Genomic DNA, 12,380 nt, shown 5'->3' with positions numbered 1-12,380 from the left:
GGATTCGATTTCAAATGCTGTACACGTCAGTGTACTCTCAAGCACGGATGTAATTAAAGGCAATCCCTAGCATAACAGTTAATCGACGATCACGCACATTTTTATAAATTTCGAATTGTTTAGTAATTCTGGTAAAGGAGGGTGCCTCAACAATTAAACAGGTGACATGAGGTAACATAAGGTATGGTTCAGCTCTGGTGGGATAAAGACCCGACGGTGCGTGGACAAAATGAAAAATAAAATACTTGACTATTTTTTCCATAAAACAAAAACAACAAAAATCACCGTGTTATTGCAGGCCTTTTAGAGGGTTCTTATCGCAATGAAACCTGTGGTGATGACCCCAAGGATTGCAGTAAAACTAACACAACCCACGGGGATTTGCCTTTTAAAGGCCTCTTATTGCAATAAAAAAACACGGTGATAGTCTGATGGAATGTAGAAAAATTCACACAACCCATAATGACAGACCTTTTAGAGAGTCCTTATTGCAATAAAACCTACGGTGACTGATAGCCGCAAGGAATGCATTAAATCTCACACAACCCACGGTGACAGGCCTTTTAGAGGGTTCTTATGGTAATAAAACCACGGTGATAGCCTCGTGGTTTGCAAAGATCACGCAACCCACGGTGATAGGCCTTTTAGAGGGTTCTTATCGGAAAAGAGCCCTCGCTAATATCCGCTGAAATCTGCATTGAATGCATTAAAGCTCTCATAACCCACGATAATTTGTCTTTTGAATGGTTCTTGTCGTAATAAAACCCACGGCGATATCTTCAAAGAACGCATTTAAGCTTACACAACCCACGGTGATAGGCCTTTAAGAGGGTTCTTAGATGGCATGCAGAGAAGCAAAAAAAATCATCGGTGGAAGCCTCAGGGAATGTCTTACACAACCCACGGTGATAGGTATTTAGGAGAGTTCTAATCACAACTTAACCCACTATGATAGCCTCATGGAATACAGTAAAGCTGACACAACTGGCGGTGATAGACCTTTTAGGGGTTTCTTATTGCAATAAAACCAACGATGGTTAATAGCTACAAGGACTGCAATAAAGCTCACACAACCCACGGTGATAGGCCTTTTGGAGGTTTCTTATTGCAATATAACCCACGGTGGTTGATAGCTTCGTGGAATGCAGTAAAGGTCACACAACCCACGGTGATAGGTCTCTTAAGGGATTCTTGTCGCAAAAAAGCCCATGGTGAAAGCCTCGTGGAATACAGTAAAGCTCAATCAATCCACGATGAAAGGCCTTTTAGGGGATTCTTGTTGTAATAAAACCAACCCACGGTGATAGGCGTTTTTATGGAGTTCTTGTCGCAATATATCTCAGGGTAATAGCCTCACGAAATACAGTTAAGTTCACACAACCCAAGGTGATAAAATAAACCTTTTAGAGAGTCCTTCTCGCAATGAAACCCACGGAGATAGCCTTGTGGAATGCAGTAAAGCTCACACAATCCACGGTGGTAGCATGGGTAGGCCTCTTAGTGTATTCTTGTCGCAATTAAACCCACGGTGATAGCCTCGTGGAATGCAGTTAACCTCACAAAACAAATGGTGATGGGCTTTCTAAGGTTTTTTGTTGTTGCAATAAAACCAACGGTGATAGTTGCGTGGAATGCAGTAAAACTCAGTAAAGCCTATAGTCCTTTAGTTTTTTTTTGTCGCAGTAAAACCCACGATGATAGCGTTATGGAAACAGTAAAGCTCACACAGCCCAAGGTGATTGGCCTTTGAGGGCGTTCCTGTCGCAAAAAAAGCCATCCTGATAGCCTCGTTGAATGCAGTAAAGCTCACACAACCCACGGTGATAGGTCTTTTAGGGGTTCTTGTCGAAATAACACCCAAGGTGATAGACTCGTGGAATATAGTAAAGCTCACACAACCCATGGTGATTGGCCTTTTGATCGGTGATAGCTTCAAGGAATGCAGAAAATCATACACATCACGGTAATAGGCCTTTTAGAGAGTTCTTATCACAAGTTAAGCCATGGTGATAGCCACATGGAATACAGTAAAGCTCTCACAACCGACGGTGATAGGCCTTTAGAAGGTTTCTTCTTGCGATAAAACCTACGTTTGTTGATAGCGGCAAGGACTGCAATAAAATAACACAACCAACGGTGATAGGCCTTTTGGAGTTTTTTTCTGACTATAAAACCCACGGTGGTTGATAGCCCCGTGAAATGTAGTAAAGTTTACACATCTCACGGTGATAAGCCTCTTAGGGGATCATTGTCGCAATAAAACCCACGGTGATAGCCTTGTGGAATGCAGTAAAGCTCACACAACGCATTGTGATAGGCTTCTTAGAGGATTCTTGTTGCAATAAAACCCACGGTTATATACTTTTTTTACGGGATGATTGTTGAAATAAATCTCAAGCCGATACCCTCATGAAATGCAGTAAAGCTTACACTGTGATAGGCCTTTTACGTAGTTCTTGTCGCAATGAATCACACGACGCTAGCCTCATGGTATGCAGTAATGCTCACACAACCCACAGTGAAAGGTCTTAAGGGGGTTCTTGTCGCAATAAAATCTACGGTCATAGCTTCATGGAATAGAATAAAGCTTGCACAACCAACGGTGATAGACCTTTAAAGGCGTTTTGTCTCAATAAAATCCACATAAATTTTAGGAAAATATATCATATTCCAGAGCCAACCGTTTAAAGACCATTTGTCTGATTCCCATGCGGATTCGATTTTGTACAAATTTGGAGGGTCTTCTTTAAACAGCATAACGCCCAAAGCCATATCCCAAGAAATATGTCCGTGAGATTTCCGCATGCCATGGTCTTTTTATGGATCGGCGATTTGTTTTTTATCTAAATTGTACAAATTTTCGGAAAATACACCATATTCCAGAGCCAACCGTTTAAAGACCATTTGTCAGATTCCAATGCGGATTCGATTTTGTACAAATTTTCAGGGTCTTCTTCAAACAACATAAAGCCCAAAGCCCTAACCAAAGAAATATGTCCGTGAGATTTCCGCATGGCATGGTCTTTTTTTGGACCGGCAATTTGTTCTTTCTCTATATAAATTGTATAAATTTTCGGACAATAAACTATATTCCAGAGCCAACCGTTTAAAGACCATTTGTCTGATTCCCATGCGGATTCGATTTTGTACAAATTTGGAGGGTCTTCTTTAAACAGCATAACGCCCAAAGCCCTAACCCAAGAAATATGTCCGTGAGATGTCCGCATGGCATGGTCTTTTTATGGACCGGCGATTTGTTTCTTTATCTAAATTGTATAAATTTTCGGATAATACACCATATTCCAGAGCCAACCGTTTAAAGACATTTGTCTTGATTTCAATGCGGATTCGATTTTGCACAAATTTGGAGGGTCTTCTTTAAACAACATAAAGCCCAAAGCCCTAACCCAAGAAATATGTCCGTGAGATTTCCGCATGGCATTGTCTTTTTTTGGACTGGCGATTTGTTCTTTCTCTATATAGAAATTGTATGGATTTTCGAAAAAATACACCATATTCCAGAGCCAACCGTTTAAAAGACCATTTGTCTGATTCCTATGCGGGATCGATTTTGTACAAATTTTGATGGTCTTCTTTAAGCAACATAAAGCCCAAAGCCCTAACAAAAGAAATATGTCCGTGAGATTTCCGCATGGCATGTTCGTTTTTATGCACCGGCGATTTGTTCTTTCTGTATGTAAATTGTATAAATCTCCGGAATATACACCATTTTCCAGAGCCAAATTGTTTTATCACCATTTGTCTGATTCCAATCCGGATTCGATTTTGTACACGTTTGGAGGGTCTTCTTAGCACACTATAAGGGCCCTAAGCCCTAACCCAAGCAATATGTCCTAGAGATTTCCGCGTGGCATGGTCGTTTTTTAGTTACGGCGATTTGTTCTTTGTGTATATAAATTATAAAAAAAAACACCATTTTCCTAAGCCAACCGTTGAAATACCATTTGTCTGATTACAATGCGAATTCGATTTTGTACAAGTTTGGGGGATATTCTTTGCACAGTATAAAGCCCAAAGCCCTAACCCAAGCAATAGGCCCTAGAGATTTCCGCGTGGCATGTTCATTTTTTGTTTCGGCGATTTGTTCTTTCTCTATATAAATTATATAAATAACACCATTTTCCTTAGCCAACCGTTTCAAAACCAATTTTTGATTCTGATGCGGATTCGATTTTGTACATGTTTGGAGGGTCTTCTTTGCACAATAAAAGGCTCAAAGCCCTACCCCAAGAAATATGTCCGGGAGATTTCCGCGTGGCATGGTCATTTTTTGGACTGTCGATTTGCTTTTCTTTCTCTCTATAACCGTAAATTGGCAGTAAAAGCAACATCTTTGAGACAACATCCTTCTAAAACTGATTTACATTATTTCGATACTTTATAAAAATGAAAGTATGTTTTAGTGTGACAAATAAACGTACTTTAGGGAACTTTCTTATAGGGTTTGAGGTCATGCACAGTCAGTTATTATAAAATGAACGCTATATGTACTCAATTTCTTGAGCCAATCATTTCAGCACCATTTGTCTGATTCCAACGCGGATTCGATTTTGTACAAGTTTGCAGGGTCTTCTTTGCACAATATAAAGCCGCGAGCCCTAACCCAAGAAATATGTCCGTGAGATTTCCGCATGGCATTGTCTTTTTTAGGACCGGCGATTTGTTCTTTCTCTATATAAATTGTATAAATTTTCGGAAAATACATCATATTCCAGAGCCAACCGTTTAAAGACCATTTGTCTGATTCCAATGCAGATTCGATTTTGTACAAATTTGGAGGGTCTTCTTTAAACAGCATAAAGCCCAAAGCCCTAACCCAAGAAATATGTCCGTGAGATTTCCGCATGGCATGGTCATTTTTGGACCGGCGATTTGTTCTTTATATAAATTGTATGAATCTTCGGAAAATACACCATATTCCAGAGCCAACCGTTTAAAGACCATTTGTCTGATTTCAATGCGGATTCGATTTTGCACAAATTTGGAGGGTCTTCTTTAAACAACATAAAGCCCAAAGCCCTAACCCAAGAAATATGTCCGTGAGATTTCCGCATGGCATGGTCTTTTTTTGGACCGGCGATTTGTTCTTTCTCTATATAAATTGTATAGATTTTCGAAAAATACACCATATTCCAGTGCCAACCGTTTAAAGACCATTTGTCTGATTCTAATGCGGATTCGATTTTGTACAAATTTGGAGGGTCTTCTTTAAACAGCATAAAGCCCAAAGCCCTAACCCAAGAAATATGTCCGTGAGATTTCCGCATGGCATGGTCATTTTTAGACCGGCAATTTGTTCTTTATATAAATTGTATAAATCTTCGGAAAATACAGCATATTCCAGAGCCAGCCGTTTAAAGACCATTTGTCTGATTCCAATGCGGATTCGATTTTGTACAAATTTGGAGGGTCTTCTTTAAACAACATAAAGCCCAAAGCCCTAACCCAAGAAATATGTCCGTGAGATTTCCGCATGGCATGGTCTTTTTTTGGACCGGCGATTTGTTCTTTATCTATATAAATTGTATAGATTTTCGAAAAATACACCATATTCCAGTGCCAACCGTTTAAAGACCATTTGTCTGATTCCAATGCGGATTCGATTTTGTAAAAATTTGGAGGGTCTTCTTTAAACAGCATAAAGCCCAAAAGCCCTAACCCAAGAAATATGTCCGTGAGATTTCCGCATGGCATGGTCATTTTTGGACCGGCGATTTGTTCTTTATATAAATTGTATAAATCTTCGGAAAATACACCATATTCCAGAGCCAACCGTTTAAAGACCATTTGTCTGATTCCAATGCGGATTCGATTTTGTACAAATTTGGAGGGTCTTCTTTAAACAACATAAAGCCCAAAGCCCTAACCCAAGAAATATGTCCGTGAGATTTCCGCATGGCATGGTCTTTTTTTTGGACCGGCGATTTGTTCTTTCTCTATATAAATTGTATAGATTTTCGAAAAATACACCATATTCCAGTGCCAACCGTTTAAAGACCATTTGTCTGATTCCAATGCGGATTCGATTTTGCACAAATTTGGAGGGTCTTCTTTAAACAACATAAAGCCCAAAGCCCTAACCCAAGAAATATGTCCGTGAGATTTCCGCATGGCATGTTCGTTTTTATGCACCGGCGATTTGTTCTTTCTGTATGTAAATTGTATAAATCTTAGGAAAATACACCATATTCCAGAGCCAACCGTTTAAAGACCATTTGTCTGATTCCAATGCGGATTCGATTTTGTACAAATTGGAGGGTCTTCTGTAAAACATCATAAAGCCCAAAGCCCTAACCCAAGAAATATGTCCGTGAGATTTCCGCATGTCATGTTCGTTTTTATGCACCGGCGATTTGTTCTTTCTGTATGTAAATTGTATAAATCTTCGGAAAATACACCATATTCCAGAGCCAACCGTTTAAAGACCATTTGTCTGATTCCAATGCGGATTCGATTTTGTACACATTTGGAGGGTCTTCTTTAAACAACATAAAGCCCAAAGCCCTAACCCAAGAAATATGTCCGTGAGATTTCCGCATGGCATGGTCTTTTTTTGGACCGGCGATTTGTTCTTTCTCTATATAAATTGTATAGATTTTCAAAAAATACACCATATTCCAGTGCCAACCGTTACCTAAGCCCTTACCCAAGCAATATGTCCTAGAGATTTCCGCGTGGCATGGTCGTTTTTAGTTACGGCGATTTGTTCTTTGTGTATATAAATTATAAAAAAAACACCATTTTCCTAAGCCAACCGTTTAAATACCATTATTCTGATTACAATGCGAATTCGATTTTGTACCAAATTGGAGGGTCTACTTTAAAACAACATAAAGCCCAAAGCCCTAACCCAAGAAATATGTCCGTGAGATTTCCGCATGGCATGTTCGTTTTTATGCACCGGCGATTTGTTCTTTCTGTATGTAAATTGTATAAATCTTCGGAATATACACCATTTCCAGAGCCAATTGTTTTAACACCATGTTTCTGATTCCAATCCGGATTCGATTTTGTACACGTTTGGAGGGTCTTCTTAGCACACTATAAGGCCCTAAGCCCTAACCCAAGCAATATGTCCTAGAGATTTCCGCGTGGCATGGTCGTTTTTAGTTACGGCGATTTGTTCTTTGTGTATATAAATTATAAAAAAAACACTATTTTCCTAAGCCAACCGTTTAAACACCATTTGTCTGATTACAATGCGAATTCGATTTTGTAGAAGTTTGGGGGATATTCTTTGCACAGTATAAAGCCCAAAGCCCTAACCCAAGCAATAGGCCCTAGAGATTTCCGCGTGGCATGTTCATTTTTTGTTTCGGCGATTTGTTTCTTTCTCTATATAAATTATATAAATAACACCATTTTTCCTTAGCCAACCGTTTCAAAACCATTTTTCTGATTCTGATGCGGATTCGATTTTCTACTTGTTTGGAGGGTCTTCTTTGCACAATAAAAGGCCCAAAGCCCTACCCCAAGAAATATGTCCGGGAGATTTCCGCGTGGCATGGTCATTTTTTTGGACTGTCGATTTGCTTTTTCTTTCTCTCTATAACCGTAAATTGGCAGTAAAAGCAACACATCTTTGAGACAAATTATCCTTCAAAACTGATTTACATTATTTCGATACTTTTCTTATAAAAATGAAAGTATGTTTAGTGTGACAAATAAACGTACTTTAGGGAACTTTCTTATAGGGTTTGAGGTCAATTTCGCACAGTCAGAGTTTATTATAAAAAATGAACGTATATGTATCCAATTTTCTTGAGCCAATCATTTTCAGCACGCATTTGTGGTCTGATTCCAACGCACGGATTCCGATTTTTTGTTTTACAAGTTTGCAGGGGCTCTTTTGCACAAATATAAAGCCGCGAGCCCTAACCCAAGAAATATGTCCGGGGTGAAAAATTTCCCCAAATGGATTTCCCTTTTTTTAAGGACGGCAAATTTTTGCTTTTTAAAAATTTTTAAATTTGGTTATAAAATTTTTTTTCGGAAAATACATCCTTTTTTCGGGAGCCCAAAGGTTTAAAAAACCATTTGTCGATTTTCCAATGCAGTTTCGTTTTTTGTACAAATTTGGGGGGTTTTTCCTTTTTAAACTTTTTTAAAGCCCCAAAAAAGGCCCTAACCCAAAAAAATTTTCCTGAGTTTTCCCCGCTTTTTGGCCCGGGGCATTTTTTTTGGCCCGGGGGCGATTTTTTTTTTTAAATTTTAAATTTTGAAATAAATCTTTGGGGGAAAAATTTAACCAACCATATTTCCAAAACCCAACCCTTTTAAAGACCATTTTTTCCTGATTTTTAAAATGGGGTTTCCGTTTTTTGGGCAAAAAATTTGGAGGGTCTTCTTTAAAACATAAAGCCCAAAAGCCTTCTTAACCCAAGAAATATGTCCGTGAGATTTTTCCGCATGGCCAGGTCTTTTTTTGGGACCGGCGATTTGTTTCTTTTTCTCTTATAAAATAAATTGGGTATAGATTTTTTCGAAAAAATACACCCATATATCCAGTGCCCAACCCGTTAAAGACCATTTGTCTGATTCTAATGCGGATTGATTTTGGGGTACAAAAATTTGGAGGGTCCTTCTTTAAACAGCATAAAGCCCAAAGCCCTAAACCAAAGAAAAAATAGTCCCGTGAGATTTCCGCATGGCATGGTCCATTTTTGACCGGCAATTTTGTTCTTTATATAAATTTTGGTAAATAAATCTTCGGAAAAATACAGCATATTCCCAGAGCCAACCCGTTTAAAAGACCATATTGTCGGATTTCCCAATGCCGGATCCGATTTTGTTACAAATTTGGGAGGGTCTTCTTTAAACAACATAAAGCCCAAAGCCCTACCCCAAGAAATATGTCCGTGAGATTTCCGCATGGCATGGTCTTTTTTTTGGGACCGGCGATTTGTTCTTTATCTATATAAAATTGTATAGATTTTCGAAAAATACCACCATATTCCAGTGCCAACCGTTTAAAGACCATTTGTCTGATTCCAATGCGGGGATTCGATTTTGTAACAAAATTTTTTTTGGAGGGGTCTTCTTTAAACAGCATAAAAGCCCAAAGCCTAACCCAAGAAATATGTCCGTGAGATTTTCCGCATGGCATGGTCATTTTTGGACCGGCGATTTGTTCTTTATATAAATTGTATAAATCTTCGGAAATACACCCATAATTCCAGAGCCAACCGTTTAAAGACCATTTCTTTGGTCTGATTCCAATGCGGATTCGATTTTGGGTACAAATTTGGAGGGTCTTCTTTAAAACAACATAAAGCCAAAGCCCTAACCCAAGAAATATGTCCGTGAGATTTCCGCATGGCATGGTCTTTTTTTTGACCGGCGATTTGTTCTTTCTCTATATAAATTGTATAGATTTTCGAAAAATACACCATATTCCAGTGCCAACCGTTTAAAGACCATTTGTGTCTGATTCCAATGCGGATTCGATTTTGCACAAATTTGGAGGGTCTTCTTTAAACAACATAAAGCCCAAAGCCCTAACCCAAGAAATATGTTTCCGTGAAGATTTCCGCATGGATGTTTTTTTATGCACCGGCCCGATTTGTTCTTTCTGTATGTTAAAATTGTATAAATCTTAGGAATTACAAACCATATTCCAGAGCCAACCGTTTAAAGACCAATTTGTCTGATTCCAATGCGGATTCGAATTTTGTACAAATTGGAGGGTCTTCTGTAAAACATCATAAAAGCCCAAAGCCCTAACCCAAGAAATATGTCCGTGAGATTTTCCGCATGTCATGTTCGTTTTTATGGCACCGGCGATTTGTTCTTTCTGTATGTAAATTGTATAAATCTTCGGAAAATACATAATATTCCAGAGCCAACCGTTTAAAGACCATTTGTCTGATTCCAATGCGGATTCGATTTTGTAACACATTTGGAGGGTTCTTCTTTAAACAACATAAAGCCCAAAGCCCTAACCCAAGAAATATGTCCGTGGAGATTTCCGCATGGCATGGTCTTTTTTTGGGGACCGGCCGATTTTGTTCTTTCTCTATATAAATTGTATAGATTTTCAAAAAATACACCATATTCCAGTGCCAACCGTTCTACCTAAGCCCTTACCCAAGCAATATGTCCGTAGAGATTTCCGCGTGGCATGGTCGTTTTTAGTTACGGCGATTTGTTCTTTGGTGTATATAAATTAATAAAAAAAAAACACCTTTTTTCCTAAGCCAAACCGTTTAAAATACCATTATTCTGATTACAATGCGAATTCGATTTGTACCAAATTGGAGGGTCTACTTTAAACAACATAAAGCCCAAAGCCCTAACCCAGAATATGTCCGTGAGATTTCCGCATGGCATGTTCGTTTTTATGCAACCGGCGATTTGTTCTTTCTGTATGTTAAATTGTATAAATCTTCGGAATATATACGACCATTTTCCAGAGCCAATTTGTTTTTTTTTTTTTTTTTTTTTTTTTTTTTTTTTTTTTTTTTCTTTAACACCATGTTTCTGATTCCAATCCGGATTCGATTTTGTACACGTTTGGAGGGTCTTCTTAGCACACTATAAGGCCTAAGCCCTAACCCAAGCAATATGTCCTAGAGATTTCCGCGTGGCATGGTCGTTTTTTAGTTACGGCGATTTGTTCTTTGTGTATATAAATTATAAAAAAAACACTATTTTTCCTAAGCCAACCGTTTAAACAACCATTTGTCTGATTACAATGCGAATTCGATTTTGTAGAAGTTTGGGGATATTCTTTGCACAGTATAAAGCCCAAAGACCTAACCCAAGCAATAGGCCCTAGAGATTTCCGCGTGGCATGTTCATTTTTTGTTTCGGCGATTTGTTCTTTCTCTATATAAATCATATAAATAACACCATTTTCCTTAGCCAACCGTTTCAAAACCAATTTTCTGATTCTGATGCGGATTCGATTTTGTACATGTTTGGAGGGTCTTCTTTGCACAATAAAAGGCCCAAATCCCTACCCCAAGAAATATGTCCGGGATATTTCCGCATGGCATGGTCTTTTTTTTTGACCGGCGATTTGTTCTTTCTCTATATAAATTGTATAGATTTTCGAACAATACACCATATTCCAGTGCCAACCGTTACCTAAGCCCTTACCCAAGCAATATGTCCTAGAGATTTCCGCGTGGCATGGTCGTTTTTAGTTACGGCGATTTGTTCTTTGTGTATATAAATTATAAAAAAAAACACCATTTTCCTAAGCCAACCGTTTAAATACCATTTGTCTGATTACAATGCGAATTCGATTTTGTACAAGTTTGGGGGATATTCTTTGCACAGTATAAAGCCAAAGCCCTAACCCAAGCAATAGGCCCTAGAGATTTCCGCGTGGCATGTTCATATTTTATTTCTGCGATTTTTTCTTTCATTATATAAATTATATAAATAACACCATTTTCCTTAGCCACCCTTTTCCAAACCATTTTTCTGATTCTGATGCGGATTCGATTTTGTACATGTTTGGAGGGTCTTCTTTGCACAATAAAAGGCCCAAAGCCCTACCCCAAGAAATATGTCCGGGATATTTCCGCGTGAAATGGTCATTTTTTGGACTGTCGATTTGCTTTTTTCTCTCTCTATAACCGTAAATTGGCAGTAAAAAGCAACATCTTTGATCCTTCTAAGATTTACATTATTTCGATACTTTATAAAAATGAAAGTATGTTTAGTGTGACAAAACCCAACGAAACGTACCGTCGGACTAGGGGTAACTTTCTTATAGTATTTGAGGTGCACGCAGTCGATATTCGATAAGTGGCGCTCGGTAAACGGTGCCGCAATCAGTATAATATATATTTGCTCTAGTTTTCCTTTTAATTAATAACTTATCTCTCGAACTAGTTCAAAGAATTGTTTAATTAAAATTAACATGATAGTTGTAAAATCATTTTTGTGGGCTTCATTAAATAGTGGGTAACATAATTCTAGTAAATTCGAATTGGAGTCTTTATCGGATTTGAAATTCAAAACTGAATTTGGGCGGACAAAAACGACGGGTTTGACAGACAAACTTTGTATATTCCAACAAATAGTAAAAGGTCAGGCAAACGTATCAGATAACTGTATGGGTAATTGATCATCAAGCACAGTTTGATTTTTCGATGTCTGTGTAGTTGTTTTGTTGCAAATCAAAACTAAAATATACTCAGAAATCAATTGGAAAAATTGGCTAAGAGAATTTCACTTTACCATTTACATGAGCAGGGTCTTCACCACATGTTTCTATATTGATGAGCATAATTTTCTATATACATGTAAATGATACATCTTTGGTAAGATATATCTGAAACCACATTGTTTTCGACTACTTATCTTTTCATTAATGTAATAAGACATCATAGTATCAGTCAGTAAAC

Source organism: Ruditapes philippinarum, unplaced genomic scaffold, assembly GCF_026571515.1.
Source record: "Ruditapes philippinarum isolate M1 unplaced genomic scaffold, ASM2657151v2 ctg1195_1_1_1_1, whole genome shotgun sequence".
Taxonomy (NCBI): Eukaryota; Metazoa; Mollusca; class Bivalvia; order Venerida; family Veneridae; genus Ruditapes; species Ruditapes philippinarum.
This window is presented reverse-complemented; position numbering follows the sequence as displayed.